Source organism: Schistocerca cancellata, chromosome 10 (assembly GCF_023864275.1).
Source record: "Schistocerca cancellata isolate TAMUIC-IGC-003103 chromosome 10, iqSchCanc2.1, whole genome shotgun sequence".
NCBI lineage: Eukaryota > Metazoa > Arthropoda > Insecta > Orthoptera > Acrididae > Schistocerca > Schistocerca cancellata.
Genome location: NC_064635.1, coordinates 146,150,179 through 146,166,006, shown reverse-complemented (window position 1 = coordinate 146,166,006; position 15,828 = coordinate 146,150,179). Strand labels below are relative to the sequence as shown.

At 45.9% G+C, this 15,828-nt stretch overlaps 1 protein-coding gene and 1 pseudogene across 2 annotated transcripts in view; one reads left to right on the top strand and one right to left on the bottom strand.

Moving 5' to 3' along the window:
* The window catches only part of LOC126106401 (uncharacterized), a 294,375-nt gene that overhangs the window by 12,737 nt on the left and 265,810 nt on the right, over positions 1 to 15,828 (top strand). The window lies entirely within an intron of this gene.
* LOC126107114 (5S ribosomal RNA) lies at positions 14,260 to 14,377 on the bottom strand (annotated as a pseudogene).

Here is a 15,828-nt window from a genome sequence, read left to right as displayed (position 1 = left end):
GTCGAAGTGTTCGTACGCTTCTCAACAACAGATTCAGTGACCGATGGATTGGTAGAGGCGGACCAATTACATGGCCTCCACACTCTCCTGACCTCAACCCTCTTGACTTTCATTTATGGGGGCATTTGAAAGCTCTTGTCTACGCAACCCCGGTACCAAATGTAGAGACTCTTCGTGCTCGTATTGTGGACGGCTGTGATACGCCATTCTCCAGGGCTGCATCATCGCATCAGGGATTCCATGCGACGGAGGGTGGATGCATGTATCCTCGCTAACGGAGGACATTTTGAACATTCCCTGTAACAAAGTGTTTGAAGTCACGCTGGTACGTTCTGTTGCTGTGTGTTTCCATTCCATGATTAATGTGATTTCAAGAGAAGCAATAAAACGAGCTCTAACATGGAAAGTAAGCGTTTCCGGACACATGTCCACATAACATATTTTCTTTCTTTGTGTGTGAGGAATGTTTCCTGAAAGTTTGGCCGTACCTTTTTGTAATACCCTGTACATGAAGACAAAGCATTTCACAGAACGTAAGACTTGTTTTCTCAAAGGAAACAATTCTGGCAGAGGAGGTTTACCTTTTACAAGGTGGCACGTGTAAAGTCCTCATTTGTTTACGCTCGCAGCCAGTTGCCACAATATAGTGTCAGAGTAATAGCAAGTAATTGTAATTGAAGTATAGGCAGGCTATATTTTTAACTGAGAGGACGGAATATATTACAAAGAAAAGAAATTAGCTCTGGAGATCATTTTAATTTTCGTAATATCAATGCCAACAGAATTCAATTGATAATTATTATGTAAATGATAGAAGACAGAAACAAAATTCCTACAGAGTTATAGTTCAGGTGCCACGCGGTGTTAGCTGAGCGGTCTGAGGCGCTGCTGTCGTGGACTGTGCGGCTGGTCCCGGCGGAGGTTCGAGTCCTCCCTCGGGCATGGGTGTGTGTGTTTGTCCTTAGGATAGTTTAGGTTAAGTAGTGTGTAAGCTTAGGGACTGATGACCTTAGCGGTTAAGTCCCGTAAGATTCCACACACATCTGAACATTTTCTTATAGTTCAGGTACGTTCACTGAGCATCTACGAAGAAAAATGCTTTCTTCTTTACTATAGATGAGTCTGTAGGAATAATAATGGAATCCTAATGTGATGGTTGAGGATGCTTCTGCTGACACAATTTTGAAAAGTTGGGTTCAATTCTTGACAACTGGAGACTGATGTCTGGTTCCGCATCTAGACAGCTTCGGTACTTAGTTTTGTGGGCAGCACAGATCGAGAATCCAGATTCACACATGTATGTTGCGGCAAACGGGAGAAGTACACATTTTGCCTTTTCAACAAGGGGGTAGTATTTCTTGTTATCCAAACGGATCCAAAAGTGTGAGTAACTGTCAACTTGATTTCAAGGTAGGGTCTGTGGCAATTTCTGTCAACAACTCATATTCATTTAATGATAGAATCTTTGGGCTTTTTGGATACAGGGAATGGGTTGACCACCCATCCGTATTTCTGCAGCTTCTCATCTTCAGCTGTTGGGAAATACTGCTCCAACAATGACATCAAGCTTCGGAGATGTTCCAGGATTTGATGAAACAAATTCTTCCCAAGCGCCAATGTTTTGTTTTTCAAAAACTCCTTGTGAAGAGGAAAACACTCGACCTCCACCTCCTCGACACTCTCTGCCCTTGAATGCTCGAATTTTGCCGATAGTAGTGACCTTTGTTTCACCTTGCCCTTGGAGTGAAATATTTATTTCATTCATTTTGGAGAGAATATCTGACAAATAGGCAAGTATACACTGCCAATTTTCGTCATTAATAAGGTCTGCTAATTTGGTGTTATACTTCAAAAGGAAAGCTAAGACTTCCAATGTTAATTCGTGCAACCGCAATGTTCTTTTAAAAAAATGAAAATGACTTTAGATCAATTTGACTGAATGTCTGATCTGATCTGTGGAATGAGTACGGAACTCGAATTGTCGTGTTGCCTGTTGTAAGTGCAAGTGGTGCGCATACTACGTGTTATTGCTAGCAAAACTTAGGGAAATGCAACTCCCAACACCAATAAAGAAATACAGTTACTGCAAAATACATTCAGCTCCTTAGGCACTGAATCATCTCGCCCTGTTCAAAACTGAAAAATTTGGTACCTGTGCACCTAACACATAAATTAAATTGTCTTACCTCTAGAGCAGAGCAGCAATGGTGGAATGCGATGTATTCTGGTCTCTCTTAAAAATGTATGTATAAATGCTAGCCACAGGTTGAGCAGTGTGCAATGCTGACCGTAACACTTTGAAATGCACATGAAATTCTTTTGGCTGATAAACGAGAACATTTAAGAGTATCCAACATCTTTAAAAAATATATGACATAGGCAGGGAGGCGGTACTGATTGTGGTGAATTACTAACACTGAGTTTTTTTTTAGCAAAATTCTATTGCAAGTTACGTTTGGCTTTTCAAAAACATCTGACAGTTGAAGTCAGATTTAGTGTGATTTAAGGAGCAAGTATTATCTAACTTCACTAATCCAACATAAATGCAGATCATCAAATTACATGTCGCTCTGTTAAAAAATCTTAAAAACACTACAAAAGTGAACTATCTAACTAGCCTTTTTATCAAAATGGTTTACGTACATTCTAGGAGTACTCAACAATCACAAATTATCAGCCAACTCATCTATACGAACCCGTTGGCAAAAATAGAAATCATAATTATGAGGGTCACTCCAAAAGAAGTGCACACTATTTTTGTAAAAATACAGTTTTCATTCTGCGTGTGTGAAAGTTTTACAGCGTGTAGATACATCATTCCCGCTTGTTTTCAAACTTAGTTCAATCTGTTCCCGTGAGTGGCGCCGTCACAGCATGTCTTCAAGATGGCTTCTACACTTGACGTTCGTCAGAAGCAACGTGCTGTCATAGAATTCCTGTGCTGTGGAAACGAGACAGTGGGAAACGTCCACAAGAGGTTGAAAAAGGTGTACGGAGATGCTGCTGTTGTTGCAGTACAATTAGTCGGTGGGCAAGCGGGTTACGCGATAAAAGCGGGCACGGCAATATTGAGGATTGTCCTGGCAGTGGCAGGCCTCATACTGCACACACTCCAGACAGTGTGCAGAAAGTTAACGAATTGGTGACTGCTGACAGAGGCATCATTGTGAACGAATTGTCACGCTATGTTGGGATAGGGGAAGGACTCAGAGTGCCATAGACACGGGTTCCCAGGTAGATGCCGTGTTTCTTGACTTCCGCAAGGCGTTCGATACAGTTCCCCACAGTCGTTTAATGAACAAAGTAAGAGCATATGGACTATCAGACCAATTGTGTGATTGGATTGAAGAGTTCCTAAATAACAGAACGCAGCATGTCATTCTCAATGGAGAGAAGTCTTCCGAAGTAAGAGTGATTTCAGGTGGGCCGCAGGGGAGTGTCATAGGGCCGTTGATATTCACAATATATGTAAATGACCTTGTGGATGACATCGGAAGTTCACTGAGGCTTTTTGCAGATGATGCTGTGGTGTATCGAGAGGTTGTAACAATGGAAAATTGTACTGAAATGCAGGAGGATCTGCAGCGAATTGACGCATGGTGCAGGGAATGGCAATTGAATCTCAGTGTAGACAAGTGTAATGTGCTGCGAACACATAGAAAGATAGATCCCTTATCATTTAGCTACAAAATAGCAGGTCAGCAACTGGAAGCAGTTAATTCCATAAATTATCTGGGAGTACGCATTAGGACTGATTTAAAATTAAATGATCATATAAAGTTGATCGTCGGTAAAGCAGATGCCAGACTGAGATTCATTGGAAGAATCCTAAGGAAATGCAATCCGAAAACAAAGGAAGTAGGTTACAGTACGCTTGTTTGCCCACTGCTTGAATACTGCTCAGCAAGGATCCTTACCAGGTAGGGTTGATAGAAGAGAGAGAGAGGATCCAACGGAGAGCAGCGCGCTTTGTTACAGGATCATTTAGTAATCGCTAAAGCCTTACGGAGATGATAGATAAACTCCAGTGGAAGACTCTGCAGGAGAGACGCTCAGTAGCTCGGTACGGGCTTTTGTTGAAGTTTCGAGAACATACTTTCACTGAGGAGTCAAGCAGTATATTGCTCTCTCCTACGTATATCTCGCGAAGAGACCATGAGTATAAAATCAGAGAGATTAGAGTCCACACAGAGGCATACCGACAATCCTTCTTTCCACGAACAATACGAGACTGGAATAGAAGGGAGAACCGATAGAGGTACTGAAGGTACCCTCCGCCACACACCGTCAGGTGGCTTGCGGAGTATGGATGTAGATGTAGATGTAGAAGTGTTTGCAGAATACTGAAATTGTTGACGTTAAAAAAGGTTTGTGCCAGGTGGGTTCCCAGGATGTTGACAATGGCTCACAAAGAAACAAGAAATATGGCATGCAGCGAACTTTTGGAACAGTACGAGAATGGTGGAGATGAATTTCTTGGAAGAATTGTGACAGGTGATGAAACATGGCTCCATCATTTTTCACCAGAGATAAAGAGGCAATAAATGGAGTGGCATCATGCAAATTCATCCAAGAAAAAAAATTCAGAACTACACCTTCTGCTGGAAAAGTTATGGTTATGGTGTTTTTCGATTCCGAAGGACTGTTGCTTGTGGACATCATACCAAGTGGAACCACCATAAATTCTGATGCATATGTGATGACACTGAAGAAACTTCAAGCTTGACAGTCGTGTTCGACCACATCAGCAAAAGCAGGATGTTTTACTGTTGCACGACAATGCACGGCCACATGTCAGTCAAAAAATCGTGGAAGCGATCACAAAACTCGGATGGACAACACTGAAACACCCGCCTTACAGTCCTGACCTGGCTCCATGTGACTATCAGCTCTTTGGGAAACTGAAAGACTCTCTTCATGGAACAAGGTTGAAGATGATGACTCCCTTGTGTGCGCTGCCAAACAGTGGCTCCAACAGGTTGGTCCAGAATTTTACTGTGCGGGTACACAGGCACTGGTTCCAAGATGGTGTAAGGCAGTTGAGAGGGATGGAAATGATATGGAGAAATGAAAATATTGTTCCTAATGGATGTGTCTACACACTGTAAAACTTTCAAATATATAGAATAAAAGATGGATTAAGAAAATAGTGTGCATTACTTTTGGAGTGACCCTCGTGTTTAACATCTTTACCTTGCTTGCATGAAGACTTCTGCTTCCAAGTTCAACAATACTGAAGTACTTAAATTAATCTAACACTTGATGGTTTCACACAGCACACCACAAAAACTCCTACTCCACCGTCTTTCTATTACAGACAGTTACCTACAACTGTGCGCCAAGCGCTCTCTTACCCCAATGCTACTATCTCAGACCAGAGGCAATATCTTTGGCTCTGCGGTCGTGCGCAGTCAGCGATCCGCTTTATCGAGCCTATCAGAGACATTCATCGTTTATAGTGTCCTAGTTTCATTTCAACTAATTAATATTCTTATCTTATTCTGGTGCCGTCCGCTCCCGGTAGCAGAGTGGTCAGTGCGACAGAATGTCAATCCTAAGGGCCCGGGTTCGATTCCTGGCTGGGTCGGAGATTTTATCCGCTCAGGGACTGGGTGTTGTGTTGTCCTAATCATGATCTCATCCCCATCGAAAAACTTGTACCCTGCGAACGATCTACCCGACGGGAAGCCCTAGTCACACGACATTCTGGTGCCACATACAAGTGTGCCCCATTACACTCCTTTCAACATACAAGTCACACTGCGTGAAATAACCAGATCCCTTAGGATAGTGCGGTGAAATTTGGTGTTAGTGGGGTATGGTAGCAGAAGATATTCTTAACAGCACCACATCGCCTGCAGCTGCTCTCCTGGGCTCGTGACCATATCTGTTGGACTCTAGACGTCTGGAAAACCGATTTCATTTGATAAGAGGTGATAGTAGGATTCCATCCTAAGTGGCACAGACATCACGAAGCCATGGACACAAGTTGTCAACAAGGCATCCTGGATGCTATGGCTCCATAATGGTGTGAGCCGTGTTTACGTGGAATGGACTGGGTCCTCTGCTCCAACAGAACCGATCATTCACTGGAAATGGTTATGTTCGGCTATTTGGAGACCATTTGTAGTCATTTATCGACTTCATTTTCCCAAACATCGATGTCATGTCAGCGGCCCAAAATTGTTCGCAACTGGTTTGAAGAACCTTCTGGACACAATCAAGAACTCAATTAGCGCACACCATGCTGCCCCGGTAACACTTCCACATTTATGAACGGCTATAGAGGTAGCGTGGTTCAATATATGTGTAGCGGACTTCCAACGACTTGGTAAGTTGATGCTGCACTACACCGGGCAAATGGAGGTCCGACACGATATTAGGAGGTGTCTCATGAATTTTTTCACCTCACTGTATGTGACATAATTTTGCAGCTATATTCGGTTATATGTGTGGATACAGTCTGCAAAGTGTGTTGTAAAAAAGCTAGTAGTAAGAACATAGAAAGTTAAACGTCACCCATGATGCTCAGTTTTACTGCGTGAACAGTGAAAATTTTAAGCGATAAACTTCTTTTTCTCTCACCATTCTATTGGGGGTGTCAGCGAGAAAAGGTTTTGTAAAGATTTCAAATTATGTATAAAGTATGTTGGTAGTTGCTAAGTTCTCTCATTCCCAAATATTAGACGAATATATTATGAGTAATTTGCGTACCATAATTTATGTCTCTAGTTTCTGACTTTAAACCTTTAACGTAAGATTTAATGAGTATGTTCTGACAGTATTTTAAATTATTAAATTCGGTCTATAGCTGTATAAAATATTCAGTCAAATTTTGTTGCCCCCTGAAAGCTGTTAGATGACTATCTTCAAATGGACTGGACCACGGATTAGCCATTTAGTATTACAGATGCCGTCTGTTTAAGACGCTATCCATTCATTTGAAAAGCTTTATCTAGTTTTTTTTCCGTATCACGCAGGATATCATTGTAATTCTGACAGACTGGAGAGGACGTGGAACAGCGGAATGGATGTTCTTCAACAGATATTATAAGATAAACACCACAAAAAATGTGACAATGGTAATGGAACGTAGCTGGAATAAATCAGGCGATGCATATGAGGAAATGACACACTAAAGATAAGAGATGAGTTTCGTAATTTTGGCAACAAAATAATTGACGATAGCGGAAATATGTAGATATACGCTACTGGCCATTAAAATTGCTACACCAAGAAGAAATGCAGATAATAAACGGGTATTCATTGGACAAATATATTATACTAGAACTGTCATATGATTACATTTTCACCCAATTTGGGTGCATAGATCCTGAGAAATCAGTACCCAGAACAACCACCTCTGGCCGTAATAACGACCTTAATACGCCTGGGCAAGTCAAATAGAGCTTGGATAGCGTGTACAGGTACAGCTGCCCATGCAGATTCAACACGATACCACAGTTCATCAAGAGTAGTGACTGGCGTATTGTGACGAGCCAGTTTCTCGGCCACCATTGACCAGACGTTTTCAATTGGTGAGAGATCTGGAGAATGTGCTGGCCAGGGCAGAAGTCGAACATTTTCTGTATCCAGAAAGGCCCGTACAGGACCTGCAACATGCGGTCGTGCATTATCCTGCTGAAATGTAGGGTTTCACAGGGATCGGATGAAGAGTAGAGCCACAGCTCGTAACACGTCTGAAATGTAACGTCCACTGTTCAAAGTGACGTCAATGCGAACAAGAGGTGACCGAGACGTATAACCGATGGGACCCCATACCATCACGCCGGGTGATACGCCAATTTGGCGATGACGAATACACGCGTCCAATGTGCGTTCACCGCGATGTCGCCAAACACGGATGCGACCATCATGATGATGTAAACAAAATCTGCATTCATCCGAAAAAATGAGGAGTTGCCATTCGAGCACCCAGGTTCGTCTTTGAGTACACCATCGCAGGCGCTCCTGTCTGTGATACAGCGTCAAGGGTAACTACAGCCATGGTCTCCGAGCTGATAGTCCATGCTGATGCAAACGTCGTCGAACTGTTCGGGCAGGTGGTTGTTGTCTTGCAAACGTCCCCGTCTCTTGGCTCAGGGATCGAGACGTGGCTGCACGATCCGTTGCAGCCATACGGATAAGATGCCTGTCATCTCGACTGCTAGTGATACGAGGCTGTTGGGATCAAGCACGGCGTTCCGTATTACCATCCTGAACCCACCGATTCTATATTCTGCTCACAGTCATTGGATCTCGACCAACGCGAGCAGCAATGTCGCGATACGAGAAATCGCAATGGCGAAAGGCTACAATCCGACCTTTATGAAAGTCGGAAACGTGATGGTACGCATTTCTCCTCCTTACACGAGGCATCACAACAACGTGTCACCAGGCAACGCCGGTCAACTGCTGTTTGTGTATGACAAATCGGTTGTAAACTTTCCACATGTCAGCACGTTGTAGGTGTCGCCACCGGCGCCAGCCTTGTTTGAATGCTCTGAAAAGCTAATCATTTGCGTATCACAGCATCTTCTTCCTGTCAGTTAAATGTCGCGTCTGCAGCACATCTTCGTGGTGTAGCAATTTTAATGGCCAGTAGTGCATTAAACTGGTCGTCGGACTGAAGGCCACAACAACAACAACAACAACAAAATTATGTCAGGCACAGGAATAACGGCTCAGTTCACTTTGAAATAGCTAATAGGCGTACCGAAAGATCAAGTAAATAATAAATATCCCGCGATACAGACAGATACGTGACGATAACCAATCTTGTCATGATAACAAGAAAACAGCTCCACTAAGACCTTGCTAGCACAGCGTCGTAGAATTCTCGCATAAACGCATGACACGACTAAAAAAAGGAAGCGGTTGACAGGACTCATCCGGAATCGTAAAGGCGTAGTCAATTTGGTAATGCAGGGAACCGCTCACACACAAATGTGCTAGAAACCCAGTGAGGGTCACTAGTGTTTCCCCTGTAGGGAATTACGGTGAAACCAGGGAATAATAAGTCGTATTACCGCACTAGTACCTCCACCCCCACCCCTGCTCACCCCACCACAGGTAAACCGACGCGAGAAAAGCACCACCAGTCTCAAGAGGCACTGTTTAGAATGCGGGTATCTTTTCGTTTAGGTGGTGTGGCGTTTATGCCACATCTCCGCCTACATTTCATTAGGTTTTTATTGTTTCGTTTAAACATTCAGTATAGGAAAATTCGTACGCAGCTCGTGGTCTTGCGGTAGCGTTTTCGCTTCCCGCGCACGGGGTCCCGGGTTCGACTCCCGGCGGGTTCTGGAATTTTCCCTGTCTCGAGATGTTGTGCCGTCTTCATCATCACCGTTCATCCCCATTACGGTCGGAGGAAGGCAATGGCAAACCACCTACGCTAGGACGTTGCCTCGTCCCCTACGCTCCTCGGAGAATGGGATCTCATCATTATCATAGCAAGATTCACGTCTCTGTGAGGTAGCGAGAAGCATACACGTCACGTAACGCGACAGGTGGTCTCAGAACGTGAGATCGGTGAGATGGTTAAAAGCCGTATCGTGCTGGAAACCGCACAGACAGCAGGGACTCACCTGCGAGGCATGGCGCAAAGCAGCGCAACTTTCATCATTTATACTGTATTTACTGTTTAAATATTAATATACACATCCAACTACGATTCTGGCATTATTTGCAATGATATCTTTTTATTGATAACTTCAGTAACTTTCAGTCCGCACTTGAAAACTAAATAGAGATATCAATTAATGTTGATAGTCATTAGTGAAAACTACAGACCAATCACAGAATCGCCCTGGGAGGTAAGGCGCCAAACTGGTAAGACGGCTGACAATTGTTATGTGATCGGTATCACAGAAGGCAGTGCGTGAATCCGTGTGTAAAATATGACGTAGCGTAGAGACGGAAAAGTCTATTAAAAACTGCCACGGACGACGTACTTGTGCGAACGTATGTTAATTCTGCGTGAATTCTAAAATCGTGTGGACCATTTTGTTGCAATTTTATTGCCGGTGATGTGGAAATAATTAGAATCTAGAATCTTTGCCGTGAAAACTGGTGGAAGATTGGCTCCCAGAACCATTTTCTTGATTTTATGGTTGTGGAAACAGAAATAAAAATGAAGTGTCATCCCAATATCTCGCAATTTCCTTTTGTCAATGCACTGAAATATTTCTCATTTGCCACTTCGCGATTCACTATTTGTTGCATGCATATCGGAGACTGCCGCCAGCAGATAAGAAACCAGTTGGGGACGACGGCTACGAGACAAGTTTACAAGACAAGAGATAAGCAGTTTGCCTCTAGTTGTGATAGGGAAAGTGAGCGTAGGCGTTAAACGTTTGCTGATCGTGGCACATCATTTCGGTGGGAAGTGTACCACAAGAGTATAACGTTAAACAGCAATTAATTGTAATGAGACGAAGTACCCTTATAGCCTGAAGAGCCAAAGAAACTGGTACACTTGCCTAACATCGTGTAGGGCACCCGTGAGCACGCAATGGTGCCGCAACACGAAATTGTATGGATTCAACAAATGTCTGAAGTAGTGCTGGAGGGAATTTACACCGTGAATCCTGCAGGGCTGTCTACAAACCCGTAAGAGTACGAGGGGGTGGAGAGCTCTTCTGAACAGCACGTTGCAAGGCATCCCAGATATGCTCAATAATTTTCATGTCTGGGGAGCTTGGTGGTCAGGGAAAGTGTTTAAACTAAGAAGAGTGTAGCAATTCTGGGCATGTGCGGTGTCGCATTGTCCTGCTGGAACTGTGCAAGTCCATCGGCATGCACAATAGACATGTATGGATGCAGGTGATCAGATGGGATGCTTACATACGTGTCACCTCTCAGAGTCGTATGTATACATATCAGGGGTCTCATATCGCTTCAACTGCACACGGTGCACACCATTACAGACCCTCTTCCAGCTTGAGCAGTCCCCCAGTGACATGCAGGGTCCATGGATTCATGAGGTTGTCTCGATACCCGTACACGTCTATGCGCTCGATACAATTTGAAACCAGACTCGTCCGACCCGGCAGCATGTTTCCAGTCATCAACAGTCCAATGTCGGTGTTGACGGGCCCAGGCCAGGCGTAAGGCTTTGTGTCGCGCAGTCATCGAGGGTACTCGAGTGGGCCTTCGGCTCCGAAAGCCCGTATCGATGCTATTTTGTTGAATGGTTCTCACGCTGATAGCCCAGCAGTGAAATCTGCAGCAATTTGCGGAAGGGCTGCAGTTCTGTCACGTTGAATGATTCTCTTCAGTCGTCGTTGGTCCCGTTCTTGCAGGATCTTTTTCCGGTCGCACCGATGTCGGAGATTTGATGTTTCGCCAGGTTCCTGATATTCACGGTACACTTGTGAAATGCTCATACGGGAAAATCCCCACTTCATCGCTACCTGGGAGGTGCTGTGTCCTATCGCTCGTGCGCCGACTGTAACACCACATTCGAAGTCACTTAAGCCTTGATAACCTTCCATTGTAGCAGCGGTAACCGATCTAAGAACTGCGGCAGACACTTATTGTCTTATATAGGTGTTGTCGATTGCAGCGCCGTATTCTGCCTGCTTACATACACTCCTGGAAATGGAAAAAAGAACACATTGACACCGGTGTGTCAGACCCACCATACTAGCTCCGGACACTGCGGGAGGGCTCTACAAGCAATGATCACACGCACGGCACAGCGGACACACCAGGAACCGCGGTGTTGGCCGTCGAATGGCGCTAGCTGCGCAGCATTTGTGCACCGCCGCCGTCAGTGTCAGCCAGTTTGCCGTGGCATACGGAGCTCCATCGCAGTCTTTAACACTGGTAGCATGCCGCGACAGCGTGGACGTGAACCGTATGTGCAGTTGACGGACTTTGAGCGAGGGCGTATAGTGGGCATGCGGGAGGCCGGGTGGACGTACCGCCGAATTGCTCAACACGTGGGGCGTGAGGTCTCCACAGTACATCGATGTTGTCGCCAGTGGTCGGCGGAAGGTGCACGTGCCCGTCGACCTGGGACCGGACCGCAGCGACGCACGGATGCACGCCAAGACCGTAGGATCCTACGCAGTGCCGTAGGGGACCGCACCGCCACTTCCCAGCAAATTAGGGACACTGTTGCTCCTGGGGTATCGGCGAGGACCATTCGCAACCGTCTCCATGAAGCTGGGCTACGGTCCCGCACACCGTTAGGCCGTCTTCCGCTCACGCCCCAACATCGTGCAGCCCGCCTCCAGTGGTGTCGCGACAGGCGTGAATGGAGGGACGAATGGAGACGTGTCGTCTTCAGCGATGAGAGTCGCTTCTGCCTTGGTGCCAATGATGGTCGTATGCGTGTTTGGCGCCGTGCAGGTGAGCGCCACAATCAGGACTGCATACGACCGAGGCACACAGGGCCAACACCCGGCATCATGGTGTGGGGAGCGATCTCCTACACTGGCCGTACACCACTGGTGATCGTCGAGGGGACACTGAATAGTGCACGGTACATCCAAACCGTCATCGAACCCATCGTTCTACCATTCCTAGACCGGCAAGGGAACTTGCTGTTCCAACAGGACAATGCACGTCCGCATGTATCCCGTGCCACCCAACGTGCTCTAGAAGGTGTAAGTCAACTACCCTGGCCAGCAAGATCTCCGGATCTGTCCCCCATTGAGCATGTTTGGGACTGGATGAAGCGTCGTCTCACGCGGTCTGCACGTCCAGCACGAACGCTGGTCCAACTGAGGCGCCAGGTGGAAATGGCATGGCAAGCCGTTCCACAGGACTACATCCAGCATCTCTACGATCGTCTCCATGGGAGAATAGCAGCCTGCATTGCTGCGAAAGGTGGATATACACTGTACTAGTGCCGACATTGTGCATGCTCTGTTGCCTGTGTCTATGTGCCTGTGGTTCTGTCAGTGTGATCATGTGATGTATCTGACCCCAGGAATGTGTCAATAAAGTTTCCCCTTCCTGGGACAATGAATTCACGGTGTTCTTATTTCAATTTCCAGGAGTGTATATTTATATTTGAATGCGCATTGCTATACCAGTTTCTTTGTAATTGCTACAGCGGCTATGAATAGAAGCTTCAGTACTATTCCCAGTCTCCGTGGCTGCATGCCTTAGCGGTATTCCTATCTGAAACAGCGCAGCACATCTCGTTATCGCTTGGCCGAGGCCCAACGCCAAGGTCGGGATTGAGACGTCGAACGTACTCCATGTACCGACCCGAGTCTGTTTACCCACTGATATGGCGCCGACTGGAAGATGTCGGCCACGCGTCTCACCTGTGAGGCTGGTCGCGGGTGATTCTGTTGTATACAGAGAAGTCGCAGCGCCAGAAAACTGTAGCGAAACACCCAGGAAGACGTACCGTGGACATTCGCTACCAGGATTGGTGGCCGAACCTCTAATCGTTCATCCTCATTTAACTAACAAAGAATGGGGCCAGAATAAAAGTCCGCAGACCGCGGATTCGGATAGAAGGCCACCGAGCGAGTGCAATGGTTAGCACTCTGGACTCGCATTAAGGAGGACGATGGTTCAAACCCGCGTCCAGCCATCCGGAATTAGGTTTTCCGTGACTTCCCTAAATCGCTGCAGGCGGATATCGGGATGCTTTGTTTGAAAGCGCACGGCCGATTTCATTCCCCGTCCTTGACACAATCTGAGCTTGTGTTCCGTCTCTAATGACCTCCATGTCGATGGAAAATGAAATCCAATCATCCTTCCTTCCTTCGCATGGAACGACGAGGTGAAGCAAGTCCGCCGACAACAGAGCGGTCGACAAAGTGACTACCCAACAGTGCTTGGCAATAGTCGAAATGAGCACAACCATAATGCGCATCGTTTATTGAGAGCCTAGATGTCTGTGTGTGTCGCAGAAACGAAAAATTTATTCTATGTGCGGGGCTGATGCTAGGTTTTTTGCCGCCCTAGGCGAGAACTGAAAAATGGCGCCCCTTCTTTTTTACTGTCTGTCCCCCGACATCCACCGCCAACAACCAACTGCACATCAATGCAAAGCTCCTATAATAATCATTAACTTAGGTAACCAAAGTACTCAGTCTTCAGGCCACGAGTGGCCTACCGGGACCATCCGACCGCCGTGTCATCCTCAGAGGAGGATGCGGATAGGAGGGGCGTGAGGTCAGCACACCGCTCTCCCGGTCATTATGATGATATTCTTGACCGAAGCCGCTACCATTCGGCCGAGTATCTCCTCAATTGGCATCACGATACTGAGTGCACCTCGAAAAACGGCAACAGTGCATGGCGGCCTGGATGGTCACCCATCCAAGTGCCGGCCACGCCCGACAGCGCTTAACTGCGGTGATCTCACGGGAACCGGTGTATCCACTGCGGCAAGGCCGTTGCCATCTTAGGTAACCAGATGTCCTCATTTTCTGTGGACGGCCCTCAGGTTTCGTGCTTTGTCTTCTATTCCTTTAAAATTGGTTCAGGACTACATATGTGTTATAAAAGACGCCTTCTTTGGATTTTCTACCGAAAGTTCTGCAACTTTTATTAACGGCCCAGATGGCACATTGGTCTAAGCGAGTGGCTTCTGATCATTAGTCCGAGATGGGACCGGGTTCGAATCCCGTTGAGGCTTGTGTGTTCTGTTTGTCTAAAGACACTGGCTCTTTCCCATCCCTGGTGTCAGTGGCACTAAATTAGGGTTGGGAGCCTGCTTATAGCCCATTGACTTACTCATAGGGGTCGTTAAACCCCAATTAAAAAAAAAAAGTGTTCGTTTCCGTTTCGTACTCATTAGTGGCTGCTTTAGTTTTGAGGTAGGTTTAGACAATGTTCTTACTTTCGTCAAAGTAAGTGGAGACTTATTACGTAACGACTCCCAGTGTGGCACAGATTTTCACTGTCGTCATTCCATTCTACAGCAGATGATTGTCCACGTTCGTAACTGCGAATACATTTCATGCATTTCGCAACTGTTGCCGTAGTGCCTTTTCCTTCGGACATGCATCCATGTCGGAAGGAACATTACATCACAGTTCGGAATAATATCGTATTTATCCGCCGACGCCGCGCAACAGAGTTTCAAGTAAAATGTCCCTCCCCTGTACGGGAATATACATAGTGAACCTACGACTGCAGGCTGTAGACGCACTGTTGACGACATATGGAAGTTTGGGTGTGGCCGTGAGTCGGGCTCGGATAGCCAATTGGCAGGGCGACCGCTCGCGATAAGCGGGGAATCCGGGATCGAGCCTCGGTCCTTAAAAAATTCCCATTGTTGGCATTCCATTAGACAACGATGGTTTTCTATGTTTGCAACTGCGAATACATTTTATATGTATTAAGTAAGTGTTCCGCATGCTACTGAAAACGACTGGGTGTCTTAAGTTTTCCTCTTTTTTGTCCTCATTTGCTCAATTTTTTAGCTGTTTGGTTTGAAATTAGTTTTTTACGCCTTTTGCCGCCCCTAAAACTTACCGACCTTAGGCGGCTATAGTATTGGCTAGCCCTGTCTGTGACTGATAAATAAAAAATTATCGGTCGGTTGAATAACGGTAATACAGAAGCAAGTTTAACAAGTACAGTGGTGTACCTTAATGAATAAATGGATGAAAGAAGAGAATAAATTTAGAAGTGTTTTAAACACAATTGAAGTTGATGTGCGAAAAGGCACAAAAAGGATGAACCTAAGAAAAGATACTGAGAATGACGAAAGTCTTCATAGGTGGTTTTCGTACGGTCCGGACACATCGGCTATGTTCGACGTCAAGATTCAAGAACCACTCATAGTTGGGAGCAGTAGCAGTGTAGCCTATGTACAGCGAGTCTGGGGGGCGGGGGGCAAACAGA